We start from the raw sequence: 14,490 nt of genomic DNA, 5'->3' as shown, positions 1-14,490 counted from the left end.
AACTCCTCCACTTCCTGCAGTATGGCACCATTGAGTTTTATTTCTGCACTCCAAAATGCAACATCTTGCACTTATTAATATTAAAACTACAACTCCACTCTTTTGTCCAAGTAAAAAGTTTATTCAAATCTTCCTGAAAGAAATTACATCAGCAGTGCCACTTATAATACTTCCCAACTTTGCATCATCAGCAAACAACCGAAGATCCCCAGTCAGTCCACATGATGTATTGTTTACAAACAAGTTAAACAGCAGGGGCCCAAGAACATACCCCTAGGGCATGCCACTGGTTACCCTCCTTTTTTGAGATGCTGCTCCATCATACACAACCTGCTGGTATCATTCAGAGAGCCAATCTCTGATCCATCTAACCAATAGACTATCCATTCCCATCCTCTGTAGCTTGTACACCAACTTATCATGTGGTAATCTATCAAATGCTTTGGCAAAGTCCAAGAATATCACTGTATATGATTCTCTCTTATCTAACACACCCATTACCCTATCATAAAATGCAAGTAAATTGCTAAAACAGGACCCTCTTTACGAACCCATGCTGACCCTCATAAAGAATGCTATGTTCATCAACTCAATCCTGTATTCTCTTCCTTACCAATCTTTCCAACACTTTGACCACAACCGCAGTTATACAGACTAACCTATAGTTGAAGACGTCTGTCTTAGAACCATGCTTGTGGAGTGGTACTATTTTGCCTTCTTTCCACTCCCTACCCACTGCAAGACTTTCATTAAATAACCAGGTCAAGGACATAGCCAACTGTGGTGTACATACTTAAGAATATGTGGTGATATGTCATCCATTCCCACAGCCTTTTTAACATCTGATACACATCTGTTTCTTTCACTTCCAATTCTCCTAATACTTGCCTCTCTCCTATATATTGCACAGCATCATTTACGCCAGTATGATATACGCTGATAAAGTGCTCGTTCAATAATTCCACTATATCTTTTGCAGCTGTTAGTCGGCTGCCAATGACTATTCACCAGTGTTAATCTGCTATAATTATTTTTCTTGCTTGCCATATAGTGGAAAAAATCCCTTCAGTTAACCTTGGCCTGACCAGCCAATCTCCTCTCATACTGCATCCTTCTAGCCTGCACTTTATACTCTTTGTGGATCTGATCACTGTCAACTGTCTTGTACCTCCTCCATTATATTTTCTTTTCCAGCACAACTTGCTTGAGTTCACAGTTCATCCATTTCACTCCTACACTATTTACTCGCTTAACCCTTGGTATGCAGTCATATATTGCTTTTGTCAGATACTACTTTGTGAGTTTCCATGCATTGTTAACATCTTTTCCGCTCAGCTCATCCACCCAATGCACTAATGCTAACTGACTACAGAGCTTCCTGTAATCACCTGCTCTATACTTCTACATGTATCCATTTTTTGGCAGTAACCTATGGAGAGGTTTGGCGAATCTCAAGTGGTTGCACTAGATATCTCCAAAGCCTTTGACCGGGTCTGGCACAAAGGCCTACTAGGCAAACTACCATCATTCGGTCTGACCCAGGACTTCTGTAAGTGGATCACCAGTTTTCTGTCTGGATGCACACTGTGTGTGATGGTGGATGGCTCCCTATCCTCGCACCACTCAATTAATGCTGGGGTCCCACAAGGTTCTGTCCTCTCACCAACCCTGTTCCTGTTATACATCAACGATCTACTGCAATTGACCTCCAACCCAATACACAGTTTTGCAAATGACAGCACACTACACTCCTCGCTTGCATTTGATAAGCCTTACCATACACACCTCACCTCATCCTACAGAACATCAACCACCACCACCCTTAACTCTGATCTCCAAGCCATCCTACAATGGGGTTCGGATAGCCTCATAAATTTCAATGCTAACAAAACCCAGTTCTGTACTATTTCCCATAAAAAAAAAAAAAAAAAGAACAACTTTTTCCCAGTATCCTTTTCGACGATACCTAAATTTCCAGACAGCCTAAGATCTCGTTCCTCGGAATCACCCTCACGTCAAACTCTCCTGGCACAAACATTGCATCCTCAGCCTCAAAAAAAACTAGGATTTCAAGACATTACTTCACCCCTGAACAGCTGCTAACATTATACAAGTTACAAATCCACCCAACTATTGAATACTGCTCCTACATATGGGGTGGGGTCCCTAAAAGCTCTCTCAAACTGCTCAACTCAATACAGAGGAGGGCAATTAGACTTATCAATGATCCATCCCTTACCAACTCTCTCCCCCCCCCACTTTCACACAGACGTTTGTTCTCTGCAGTAAGTATATTCTACAAATATTTTCATGGGAAATGCTCATCTGAAATAACATCAATAATTCCCCCGCTCAGTACTAAGCTCATTGGAACACGTGCAGCTGCTGCACAACATCGCTTCACAGTACACCTAGAAACAAACAGAACAAATTTCTTTTCCTCTTCCTTCATCCCTGCAACTGCTGCACTGTGGAACAGTCTCCCACCTGCTGTGTTTCCCAACGAATACAATTTAAAGTCATTTAAATCAAATGTAAACAAATTCCTCCTTTTCCAACCCACCACTCATACACAGTACTAATGTACTATAGGTTGACCAGTCAACCTCCTGTGTATGGGCCCAACATTTAAAAAAAAAAAAAACCCTTTTCTTGTTTCATCACTTCCCAAACAAGCACCTCATGATCAATCTCACCAACTGTCAGCAGTGTCAACACCTCATTAGCAACTGCATCTAGTAAAGTTATCACCAAATCCAAAACATTAAAGCCTCTGCGTCAATCACATGCTGCTTAAGATATTTAGCTCTCAGAAATTCCACCAACTCACTCTCCTTGTTTCCATACACTATCTCCTCCTTCCATTCTATATTCCTGTAATTTATTTATTTATTCATATGGAGTTTCCTCCCTTTTTCTCCCCCATGCCTATTGGAGTGAGTCAAGCCCCCTCATGGGGGGCTCAACTCACTCCAATATTTATGGCCGTAGATCCATGTGTGTTCACGGGGCCGGTTTGCCTGTTTGTGGGATGAAAACCACCAGATAAACTGGTGGAAAAAAACCCTACTGGCCACGCCCAAGACAGGCTTACTTGGCTATGGCTGAGGAAGATCCTCAAATTCCTTATGTCTTCAACAGGAATCGAACCTGGGACACTCCTTCCCCAGTCATATGGTTGCGAAGCGGACAGCCACTAGGCTAACCGCACGGATTCCTGTAATTAAAGTCTCCCATCAGGTTCACTTTCTTTTTATGTGCCCAACTAATTTGCCTAAACATTTCACAATCACTATTCTCTGCATTCCCTGGCCTATAACAGCATCCTATCAGATATACTAACTAACCTGTTTATTTCAACTTCACACCACACAGATTCAAAATCTGTGCATGCACTATCAACTTCCACACTTTGCAGACACAATTCCTTTGCAATCATTAACAGCACTCTTTTTCCTCTTTTCACATTTCTATCCTTCTGAAAAATTATTATCCTTCTAATTCTATTCCCGACATCACATCCTCCTCAGACAACCAAGTTTCACTTATTCCAATTAATCTTTGGGCATACCGACTCAATCATTTTAGAAATTATGGACTTTACAGCTGTGCTATAAATAACTAATTTAAATTTCCTAACATTTCGACCTTCATATTAAGGTCATCATCTGGAGTATATGCAAGTATACAAGGACAAGCTGAGTTACATTTCACACAGTAAGCTGAAGAAACAATGATTTGATCGCCAGTTATTCTACTGGCGTGACCTCTAGTGGGGGAAAAAAAAAAGGCACAGCCATGGGCTCACCATTATTTCCCCCCCCCCCCCCCCCCAATCACTAATTTTTATATGGAACATTTTGAGCAACATGCTCTAGATTCCTCTCCTTTAAAATCCAAAGTCTGGCTTAGATATGTTAATGATGTTTTCGCAATCTGGCCCAATGGCTGCCAGACACTAGACACTTTCCTTAACCAACTAAACAAACAACACAAACACATACAGTTCACAATTGAGATTGAAAAACAGAACTCACTGCCATTTCTAGATAAATTTGTCACACGTCTTCCTTCTGGCAGTCTTTCCTTTACTGTTTACCAAAAACCGACACATACTGGCTAATATATACACATAAACTCCTACCACCACCCAACACAAAAACTAGGTGCCATTAATACTCTAAAAAAACAGAGTTTTGAAGATCTACTCCAATGAACAAATGCTGAAAGACAAATTTAAAGTTATCAGCAATACTTTTCTAAAAAATGGTTACAGTCAAAACACTATTAACAAAATTCTCTACAAGACCTCAATCAAAAACAAAGATAAACCAGGCTACAAAAAAACTATAACCATTCCTTACATTAAAGGGACATCAGATAAAATAAACAGAATACTACAGAAATACAACCTCAAAGCCACCTTTAAACCTCCTGCAAAATTAAAAAGCTTACTCAACTCATCCAAAGACCCACTCCCTTTGCTTACCCACCCTGGAGCATACCATATTTATTGCACCTGTAATCTACCATATATAGGGGAAACAGGACGCACAATTCCTATCAGACAAAAGGAACATAAACGACACATTAAATATGATAACTATGGTGAAGCTGGCCTTTCTGATCATGCCCTGAACACTTTACATAGAATTGACTGGAAAAACACCAGTTGTTTACATCACCTTAAATTTGCGTTCATACCAAAACATGGTATGAACGCAAATTTAAGGAAACCTGTGAGATTCTTATCAACTATCCCAATCGGAACAATAATGATGGTCTAAAAATCCCAAGCATATTATTATTATTAGACACCTCCAGGGAGTCCAAAGACTCATCAAGGGAGAGTGTGCCACCAACAGCATCAAACGATTGGTCTCCTTCCAACTACTAACCGCACTCAAACTTACTTAACTGAGCCATTAGTAGCACTGGCTCTACCAATCGACCAACCTTAAGGTACATATTCTACCCAAGGAACCTTTCTCCCTAAGAGCTAACTATAAACAGGGCTATAGATAATTCCAGAATCTTAAATCTAATATAACAATTGTCATGTTAAATATCTGTTGTTGTTTTTTTTCACTAGAGGTCAATCCAGTAGAATAACTTGTTATCAAAACAAATGTAACTCAGCTTGTCCTTGTATGTACTCCAGATGATGGTCTTAATATGAAGGTCGAAATGTCAGGAAATTAAAATTAGTTATTTATAACATGGTTGTAAAGTCCATAATTTCTAAAATGAATGCTGATCACCGTGCAACACTAAAAGAAAGGAAACGACTCTATCAATGCAACAAATTCTGCTCTCTTGTTTCGAATACTCCCTACATTTTTGTATAAACATAACAATCCCTTTGTGTTTGAGGCCAATTCTACCAGCACCAGTATTCTCTATTCTTGCTGCTATACCACACCTCTCTCTTTAGTCTGACCACTCCCGTTTCTCTGGTCCTGACTCTGATTTCCATTCCTACCTGTCTCATCCTCATCTTTATGCATTCCATCATCTTATGCTACTGCAACCACATCTTCAACTTCATATCTATCTTCCTCCTGACGTATAATCTGTTGATTTGTGCTATCCTGCTTCACAAGTAGAATCTGATCATTTACTACATTAACTTCTTGACTCAGTCTGCGCGGCTAGCCTGGTGGCTATGCGCTTCGCGACCATATGCCTGGGGAAGGAGTGTCCTAGGTTCGATTCCCATCAGTGACGTGAGGAGCTGAAGGATCTTCCTCAGCCATAGCCAAGTTAGCCAGTCTTGGGTGTGGACAGCAGGGTTTTTTCCCCAGTTTATTCTGTGGTTTTTCATCCCGCAAAGCAGGCAAACTGGCCTTGAGAACTCAACACTACAGGCCATAGGATACATTGTGGCATAAGGCTTACCACCTTATCCTGTAAACGGAGTGAGGTCCGATGATCAATGGGCCCTTGACACCTCAAGGTAAAAGAGGGTATAAGGAAGATGAGACTTCTTGACTCGTTGTACCATCATCAGCCCATCTCATTTGTTCAGTATCCAGGTAGATACCTAGCAGGATGCACCATGAGAAGGTGAGGATTGGACATTAGGTCAGAAGCCCTGGTCGGTTCTCCGCATTCCTTTAAAGGCTATTTGGAGGTCTCCTCTCATTTACCGTATTTTCCGGTGTATAAGACGCACGTTTTTACCTTAAAAATTCATCTTAAAAATGGGGGTGCGTCTTATATAATGAAGGTAAAGATTGTTTCCTCTTTTCAAAGTCATACACACTCCGTTTTATGTTCCAAGATCTTTGTAGGCGGTTAATGGTGCAATCAAATTTATGCGTGACCTTCACATGACTTCTAGCGCGTCATTGGCTAAGAACGGGGAGTCCCTATTCAAGTTTCATAATATCTTATCCGAGTAATCAGTTAACGATGTTTATCAGTATTGAGTTGATGTGTTGAGATATTTTGTGTTCAGTTTGATATTTCCCCGTAGATTTTATTGATGGAAAAAAACAGGTGACATTCATATTCTTCAAGTTACAAATTGCAGGTTGTAAAATATGCGGAAGAACACGGGAATATGGAAGCTGAAAGACATTTTGGATCTCCGCCTACAGAAAAAATGATTAGAATTTGGTGTGGTCAGAAGGAGATTTTGTACAATTTGCGTAATGAAAAGCGCACGGAATGTTGAAAAATTGCGAGGTGGCCAGAACTAGAGACCGAAGTTTTGAAATGGGTGCAAGAAAATTGACAAAATGGCATTGCCATTTCAACAAAAATGATTCATACACATGCAGTCAAAGTAGCCTGTGAGCGTAACATTGAAGATTTTAAAGGTGGTGTGTCATGATGTTATGACGCATAACACGTTTCATGAAACACAATGGACTTTGTATGCGTACAAAAACAAAAATCAGTCAAAAAATACGAAAAGAATATGAAGACAAAATTATTTCTTTTCATAAATATGTGATTCAACATCGAAAAAATTACAATTTTGAAATGGGACAGATAGCCAATATGGATGAAGCCAATAGGGAGTGAAATAGATATGCAGCAGCCTTATTAAGCAAGAGATCTTTAAATGATGTGGAAGGAATATCATGAAAATAATTGTAAGAGAGTAAATATGTAAAGCACTGGCCAGAAAAGTTATGAGTTTTGTGCAGAAAGCTAAATTTGAGTGTGAAAAAAAATTGGCTTTGCAGGTTTAGCAATTTAAAAGAATTTTATTGTTATTCTGCAAGTAAAAGAAAGAAAGAAAATGGATGTGGAAGAATAACTTTACTGAATGCAGACAATACCTTTGTGTCAGAATCAGATCTGATTTTTAAATAACAAGTTTTGCTAAGATATCTCAACCAGTTGATTGTCAAGTGGCAGTGCTGTTACTACTAAATTGGATGAAAAGGTAGAGGTGGATGAGAATGAGGTTGAAGAGCTGTTGCATATCCCTGCTAAGAATTTGGTAATAGGGACAAATGGAATATCAGCACTTAAGGTAAAGGAATGTTGCATAACTTGAGTCTCAGCTTAGGAAAGATACCACAGAAATGAAAGAATGTGTGATCCTTTGTACAAGGGTGGTACAAAAATGATGCTTCTAAATACCAACCTAAGGTACTGAGTTCAAGTTTTGTATTTTTTGGTATCTCTTTAGAGTCTGGCTCCCACTGATGAGACCTCAATAAAGGTCAAAACCTGTCTCAGTAGTGGCCTTTCGCATAATGGATAGCATCGTACATGTCTGAAAGGATGAGTGCTTTGCATTATTGGATAATAAGGCAATTAATGGACATCGTTAGCCTCATATACAAGTAGCCTAGTTGTGAAGGTACTTCACTTTGTTTTTCTTCCACTTGAATAAAGGATTAATCAAGAATAATACAATTCTTGTCAAGTTTAATTTAGGTATTATAGGATATCTGATGAAATTTTTCATTATATGGGTAGTGGGGGAGCAAACACAGGGAGCATCTGTTGAGATGCTAGTAATAAAATTTGTTAATCACTTTCACAAATCTTCTTTTAATATCCCATAAAGCATCATCAGCATAGATTGAAGAACAATGATAGAAATTTGAATACAAAAGGGTAGTGAAATGCTCTTTTGTATTAAAATTTTTCTCTTAGTCACTACCTGCAGACCCATACTCTGTACATTCAGTAGAAAACACTATTAGGATTGGGGTGTGTATTAAAAAAAAAAAAATATTTGATACATCTATTTTACATCATAATGACTACCTTTCTGTTCCCAGAGTTTTGCAAAGGCAGTCATTATGACGTAAGATTGGTCAGTATAATTGTATACAGTTGCTGTTTATTGCTACTTATAAGCCTGCTTGGTTACTGCGCTTTTGTAACGATTTATGTCTAATGTGTTATTGTAATATCTTTATTCTAATTAGCAGTGCGCTTTTGCTTTCGTAACCTTTCTTACTCTATCCACCTTTTGCATTTACTAGTCGTATGCCTACGAACACTGGAAAATTTATTTGTTAAGACTGCGCCACCAGTATTTTTATATCGGCATAAGACTCAGTAATGCATCCGGTAGACCTCTCTCTCTCTATCTCTTACTAGCATAAATTCCTTCACTAAAGTTTACATAAATAGTCATGGTTTCTCAAATACTTAAACTATGCTTTTAATGCCCTAGTTGTTTCCCGCTCACAAGTCCGACTTTATTTAGGAACAGTGCATTGTAAAATAAATGATCAGGCAGCACTCTATTGACATAAATAAAACACATTTATTTACATTAATATCAAAGTACATTAATTAAACGATAGGGAGGTTACTCTCTCTACCTATATGTTAGGCCTTTAGCATAAAGAAACAAACCTTCCCTTTTCAATATTAAATAACTATGCAGTATAATTACTCAATTACTTCTCTGCTTATTAAATCAAATTGAAACTCTAATTTACTCACAAAGAGATTAGCTAACAATGCCAAGTTATTTCACAAATCTTATGCTAATCATTACCATTCCAAACGACTCTCTTATGGACACTTCACATTACTATTAAACTAATTCTTATCAGTCCATCTATAATATATCTACTAGGTTATAAAAGGGAATGCATAACAAGAAATGGAACTAACTTACAGAAGCCCTGTGTCGCAAACTTAATCAAAGTTCCTGCACTAAAGTCTCTGCCTTTTCTTTCATCTCAGGTCTTAGGCTTCCTTCAGGAGTGTCTTGCTTCAGCAGTATCTTGTCGGGAAAAATTTGTGGGCTTTTTTGACTGCAATCTGCAGTACTCGTGTAACACATGTAAGAGGTTTAATTTCAGCATACAGGCAATTTCTGCGGCCATTGAAGTTCGCTCTGCAGCTATTGGCTTCGGGTATTTACATTGGCTGTTCTCTCGTCATTCCCATTTTTCTCCTCTGGCATGGGCTTGCCATAATGTCCAGTCCTCTGGATCCTACTCCTGGTACTTCTGCCTCTGTTGATGACGATAACTCTGCCTCTTACTGCCACTCGCCTCTGGCTAAGTGCCACTCATGAAGACTTTAACTGCCGACCACGAAGACTCCCGATGTTTGGCTTAGTCCCTTTTTACTTCGTGTTCTCCGAGATCTTGCACGAAGGGTTGTAATCCTGAAGAATTCGGCACGACTCCTTGATCTTTAGTCAAGACCGACCTGTTCTTTCCGTGCACTCTTTTAATTCTATCTTGTCGGACAGCGGAAACTTGTCTGAAACTTGCCGGTCTCTTGGACACTGACTTTGAAGGTAAATAAATGCACAGAGCTCGTAAGCAAATTTCTCATACACTTAAAACGTAAACAACTTTCTTATGCCCTTACATAGAGCTGTTATGCAAAGTTCTGGTGGCAAAGCACTGCCTTTGTTTTTGACACTCTAAAAATTTTTGTTTAAACAGTAAGTAGAGTCGATTTTCACAGGGTTATTTACAAAAGTTACCAAAACAAGCCTTAAAGTACAAGCCATTAGGAAACCAGGACATCCTCTTAAATGATTCAACGATGACTTCTAAGGCCAAAGAACAGGCCATGCTAGGCCTAAATCCTTGATACACATGATGATGATGATTTACAATAATATTTAGCATAAAACATATAGAGACAAACAAGGTTATTTTTGTAACATTCTCATGAGACTCAACCTCTGTAAAAATCGATGTAAAGTGCTTTGGTACTTCCAAGCTACATAGAGTTTTACATAATAATGCCTCAGCACTTTCTTTGAATAAACATTCAAATTTATAATTATTGTTATGCAGGAGTATGGTATTATCCAGATTGATCTCGTAGTTAACTTTGTTATTTCAGTGTTGACCAAATTTATAAGGTTTGATAAGCTAGACATTGTTCCGGTTTTATGAAATTCATTTTTTAAATGATCTTTCCATTTGACCAAAATAAGAAAAGTTACTGCAACAATTAGCATGGTAAATATCAGGTAGAAGCAGAGGTATAAACAAAGTAAAAGATTACTGATTTTGTTGATGGTTTGAAGGGGGAAGTGAAGTGGAATATTTTCAAAACCTTTACTACATGTTCAGAAATGGTTATCATATAAAGCAGGGATCTTTAACCTTTCAGACAGAGTGGGCCGCATTAAAAATTTCAATGAAGCCAGCGGGCCCCTAAGCTAGACTGCAGTATTTAGAATTGTAAGATGTTTTCCAGATTCACAAGGAACGGTGTGCAATTGATACTTTACATAAAATCCTATAAAAATAAACAAACTCAGCTTTACGAGCATAGGTAGGAGTCGAGTTCATGATAAGTAAATACAATCAATGCTTGAAAAAAGATAATTTAATGAAGAAAACATTCAATTTTTACAATGTCAATGGACAACTTGGCAATGTTTTTCTTTGACAAGCTTGTCAATGTTGGCATCAATATTGGAAGTCACTGTGCACAGAGTATTCTCGAGATGTTGGTCCGTAATCAGAGTTCTTGTCTTGGACTTCACATGCTTCATTCTGGAGAAGAACTGCTCGCATAAGTATGTGCTTCCTAACAAAGCGCATATCTTCAAAGCACGTCAGCGAAGATTAGGGAATGCGTCCTCAGAAATGTAGTCTTTGTAAAATGCAAGCAAGGGTACATTGAATAATTTTTCTCTCAAAGAAGAGTTGTTTCGGAGTTCAGGCAGCTCCATTTGTACTGAGCCTGGCATTTCGGCAGCATTGACTCTGAATGGCATGGAAAATAAATCTAAAGAAGACTGTTGGTTACGAAAATCACTAAATTTCTCTTCAAACACACTTCACAACACAGCTAATTTTGTAGCGTATTCATCAAGAGACGAACAGTTGGACTCAGCGAGGAGCTGAAAATGAGTTGAGTCTTTTTTTGTGAGTTGTGCCTCCCAAATTTTCCGCTTGGCCACAAAAGCTTTGATGTGATCAAACAGAGCGTGCACCAGTTGATCTTTGGATTGCAGCTGCTTATTTAGGTCATTCATATGCAACGAGATGTTGGTCACAAAGGCAAAGTCTGTCATCCACTTCGGATCATTAAATTCCGCAATCGGATTGTCCTTGGTTTGCATGAAATGCTGTATTTCGCTCTTTAAGTCAAAGACTCGTAAGAACCTTTCCTCTGCTCAACCAACGCACATCACTATAATCATCGCAGACCACATCGCCGTGATCCGCTTTGCACGCTTGGGTCAAAAACTCTTGGAATTGATGATGATTCAATACTCTTGCCCTAATAATGTTGATAACAGTCACAATAACTTTCATGACATTCTCAAATCCAATAGTTTTCGTGCACAAATTCTCCTGGTGAATTAAACAGTGGTAATGGACAAAATCTTTTCCTTCTAGTTCCAGTTCTTTCTGTAGCAGCGCAACAAATCCTTCGTTCTTTCTCAACATAGCAGGCGCACCATCAGTTACCACACCCTTGAGGTTGGTTAAGCTGAGGTTGAAATGCTGGATCGTTTTCTTGGCAGCTTCAAGAATATTAGTGCCTTTCGTCATTCCCTTTATAGGTAAGAGCGCTAGCAGTTCTTCTGTCACAGCGAATTGTTGATCAATGCCACGGACAAAGATAGCCAGTTGTGCTATATCCTTCACATCTGTGCTCTCATCTAAACCAAGTGAATATGACTTAAATTCGGACAAACGTTTTTTTTTTTAAAGTTCCTTCAATGTCATTTGCAAGTCCTTCGATACGTTGTGCTACAGTTACCCCAGACAAACTCGGTTTTTTTAAACATTTCCTTATTATTTGGGCACAGGATATCCCCAGCAACGATGAGACACTCTTTCACAAACTTGCTGTCCAAGAAGGTTTTGATTTTTTAGCAATTTTTTCAGCTATTACATAACTTACTTTGACGCATGTGTCACTCTCTTCCCTCTGCCTTTTAAATGTAGCCTGCTGGCATTTTGAATCAATTTGGAAACTGTTCACTTTGTCCACACGAGGCCACCTTTGAAGGTGATTGAAATTGGACGCATGCTTTGTCCATAGTGTCGTTTTATATTGTATTCTTTTGACACTGACTCGTGACAAATTAAACACATTGGCTTATCGTCAATCGGCACAAAAAAGTACAAATTGGCCCACTTTTCATTAAAAACCTGACAAGAATCACTTGATTTACACTTTTTACTCGTAGATGCCATAGTGATGGAAGGTGAATCCAAAAAATGATCCACAATGGCCATATAACGGTTATTATCCACTGAATATGTCTCAGACTAATGAAAAAATTATGGCAATATAAAACCACAGTAGGCTATGGCTGACACGACGAACTTGCATGCGCTTATACACGAATATCACACTGTTCGTGACTGACTGACTGTGGATTCTCTTGTATTTATATGAAAATAACGAAGTATCGAGACCCTTTGAGATGTATCTGGAAGGCACTAGACAGTTCACTCGAACGAACTACTACTTCAGCCATCTACCTGTGACGTTAATACTAGTACTTAAGTACTGCTTGGTGCTGGTAGATGGCTGAAGAAGCATGTCTATTTAATATTTATTTTTATAGGATTTTATGTAAAGTATCAAATGCACAGCATTCCTTATGAATCTGGAAAGCATCTTACAATTCTAAATACCGCAGTATAGCTTGGTGGCCTGTGGGCTTCATTGAAATTATTTTTTATTTAATCGCGTTTTAATGTTAAATAGTTATTTTTTCAAAATGGCCGGCAGGCCACAGCAAAGAGCTCTGCAAGCCATGAATTGAAGACCCCTGATATAAGGAATAAGAAGTCTGTGGGCATCTTCCCCAGTTTCTGTCAACATCCCTGTAGAATGTTGTCAAAATGTTTGTGTGATGATAGATAATGTGAAAACATATAGGAGGAAAGGGGGGGGGATATGATTGAGACATATAAGCTGGTCAAGGGTTGTTATCAGATTTTTCATAGAATGGAAGAGGGGAGTAGATCAAGAGGCCATTGCTGGAAACTATATAAGGAGGGTGTGAACAAAGGAGTGAGAAGCAGGTTCTTTGCATGGAGGGTGGTTGGTGAGTGGAATGCATTGAGTGTGTTGTGGATGTGGACACATTGAATCAGTTTAAGACACGGTTGGATTAGCATTGTATGCAATAGTGAGTACTCGTCCTACGATGAGTCTCTGACTTTGATTTTATCAACATATCAACATTTGACATGGAGGTCAAATGTTGATAATAATAATAATCTACATAGCAAAAACTATCAATGCAGAAATGTCAGTGTAGATGAGATTATGTGAAAATGTCATCCATTCAGGTTTAGGATAGAGACTTATTATTTTATTTATTTATTTTATATCTGATCCAAACCTATAGCACATTAGTGCCATGTGTGGGCAAGAGGAATAGAAGAAAGGAGGAATCTGTTCACATTTTGCTTGAACAGCTGAGGGTTGTAATCTTTGGGAAAGGCAGAGTGGGGAGACTATTCCAAAGGACAGAAGTAGATGGAATGAAAGAGGAGGCAGTGAAGTTGGTTCAGTAAGTTTCAAGATGGACTGTAAAAGGGTGTTGGTTATCAGTGGCTCTTGTTTTAATGATTTTGGTGAAGAGTGGAGGGATAATGGCCAATTCAGCAGAGCACTGTCCATGAAAGTATCTGTAGAAGAGACACAAGGCAGAAACTGAACGTCTGTGAGAGAGGGATCATTAATTTCTGGATAGAATCGATCAATCTTAGAGAGAATTTTGGTATATCACCCCAAATATGGGAGCAGTATTCAATGGCTGGGTAGATTTGGGCTTTGTATAGAGTTGCAAGTGTGAAATAGTGTCTTGTGTGAAAAAGTACACCGAGTGTTTTGGTGGCTGTAGAAGCTATAGTTCAAATGTGGTTGTGTCAGGAAAGATCAGAGGTGCAGGTCAGTCCAAGAAGAGAAATTTGATCGTGTTGGATATCTCAGTATTACTGAAGGTGGGGGGGGGGTAAGCTCTTTCTTGCGAAAAATCAGACAGGACTGAGTTTTGGTGGCATTGACGTTTACAAGGTTGTCCTTGTCCCACTGGGATATAGCTTGGAG

The 14,490-nt window shown here is 38.8% G+C and overlaps 1 protein-coding gene across 1 annotated transcript in view; it reads left to right on the top strand.

Moving 5' to 3' along the window:
- The window catches only part of LOC150107054 (transmembrane 9 superfamily member 1-like), a 372,331-nt gene that overhangs the window by 98,988 nt on the left and 258,853 nt on the right, over positions 1-14,490 (top strand). The gene's annotated exons all lie outside the window — the stretch shown is intronic.

This window comes from Typopeltis vanoorti, chromosome 5 (assembly GCF_054136105.1).
Source record: "Typopeltis vanoorti isolate ZY-2024b chromosome 5, IOZ_Tvanoo_1.0, whole genome shotgun sequence".
Lineage (NCBI taxonomy): Eukaryota > Metazoa > Arthropoda > Arachnida > Uropygi > Thelyphonidae > Typopeltis > Typopeltis vanoorti.
Note: the sequence above shows the minus strand (reverse complement) of the source record. Positions and strands in the feature narration are given on the sequence as shown.